A 2,177-nucleotide genomic window follows, 5' to 3' on the forward strand; every position below is an offset into this window, starting at 1 on the left:
CCAACGCATACCGATGTTATCAAAATTGACCAATTCTTAACCTTCAAAGAATACTTATACTTCATATCGCACTTGCTTGATAAAAAATAGCAGAAATGTATGTAAATTGCTTACATTATCCTACTAAATGTTACGAAACATCGTTCGGGCATTTTAGCAGTTGAGTAATCGTTGAGTAATTTCAAAAGTAAGTAGAGAAAAATAAAAAACGCTAGAGAAATATTACTATATGCGTATTAAAGACGGCGTAGTGAAATTGTATTTACACATGATCATTAATTCTTCGATAAAGATTAAAACAAATTATATTTGAGTAGAATCACAAATATTAAAAAAACAATATAATTAAAAATTTTTTATCAAAAATTATTGCACTTAAAAAATAATATAAAAAATAGTAATAAAAGAACTTCTATTTTTTATAAAAAATTTCTCAAGATTATAAGTTGAGAAGTGTCTGTAATGAATAAATATCCTCTTAATTGGTTTCCCCAGTGTTCTTGTAATATTTTTTTATAATTTCTTGCTTTTCGAGTGAATAGTGTTCACGTACGACTCAATGAATCGATTGTTTGTTCATTTTTTGTCCTGATACTGGTTTCTAGAGCGGTCCTAGTTTAAGACCGAAACCGTGGCGACCCCAATTTAAACATATTTTGTTAAAATTAATTTTTAGAAATTAGAACACGATTAAAATCTTAGAAACTATATAAATAAAAGTGGGGTCTGTCGGTTTTGAAACTTTTAGGGACTTTTTCTCTGAAACAGTGAATCGTTCCAAACTGGAATTTTTTGTTGGCTTTTATTTGATATTATTTCCGAATCGCATTTCGATGTACCAAATTTAAAGATAATGATAAATAGAATAATATCTTAGTACTAACCTTTTTTATGAACGTTTACGTCTACTAAAATATATGAGTTAACTCTTGTAATCTTGAGAAATTTTTTATAAAAAATAGAAGTTATTATTTTTTAAGTACAACAATTTTTAATAATACCGTTTTTTAAATCAAATATAATTCGTTTTAATCCTTATCGAAGAATTAATGATCGTGTGTAAATATAATTTCAGTAGGCACGTAGTAATTTTATGAGCATTTTTTGTTTTCCTCCATTTACTTTTGATATTACTCAACGTATGATTATGCTAAAATGCCTTCTAAAAATAATTCATTATATACATATTATAGACGGTTTATTTTAAAACTAAAGACATTAAACGATTATCTTGAAATTGATCTAAAGTAATTCTAAATTATCATTGTATTTTTAAAACTTATAACAAGTATTAATATATATAAACACTTACAAAGTTATCGATACGGCTATATCTTTCTTCAGAAGCATCTATAGCCGTAGCAATTATAACGAAAATAATAAAAATAAAGAATTTTATCTTGTCAATATTTCGTGTGATTATTATATTTTGTGTAATATTTACTTACATTTATTATTTCTTATATAATATTTACAATTCGATACACGCATGCGATATAATAGTATGATAATAATACTTCTATAGAAATTGACATTTTAAGTTCACGTGAATTTATCTTTTAAATAACGAAATTAATGAAACAAAATACATTTTATTATTAATGTAATATCAATAGATAGTTTTTTATATAAACAGCTTATTATTTATTAACGTGGATTCTCAGCCTTTATTTAAAAAAATTAGAATGCATTAATCTTGGTATGTTTGCGCAGAAGGAAGACATCCTTTGAGCTTTTGTATCACTAAAGATGGCTTGAATTTGAAGCCGAAATTTCTGTATTTAAGTAACTATTGAAAATTTAATATTTTTTGCGCACCAAATACCGCGCTTGACCTCCGCGCTTAGCCTCTTTCCTCAATTGTTACTTTTAAAAATTAGAATGTTAGAACTCATCGTTTTTCTTGAGGGACAAATCGATTTGCAGGTTGTACACGGGGACAATAATGCCTACATATCTGAAGTTGCATACGTAACTAGAGAGACCAATGAGAAGCACGCTTTCCGTCCAACGCATACCGATGTTATCAAAATTGACCAATTCTTAACCTTCAAAGAATACTTATACTTCATATCGCACTTGCTTGATAAAAAATAGCAGAAATGTATGTAAATTGCTTACATTATCCTACTAAATGTTACGAAACATCGTTCGGGCATTTTAGCAGTTGAGTAATC

This window comes from Wasmannia auropunctata, unplaced genomic scaffold (assembly GCF_000956235.1).
Source record: "Wasmannia auropunctata unplaced genomic scaffold, wasmannia.A_1.0 LD336043.1, whole genome shotgun sequence".
NCBI lineage: Eukaryota > Metazoa > Arthropoda > Insecta > Hymenoptera > Formicidae > Wasmannia > Wasmannia auropunctata.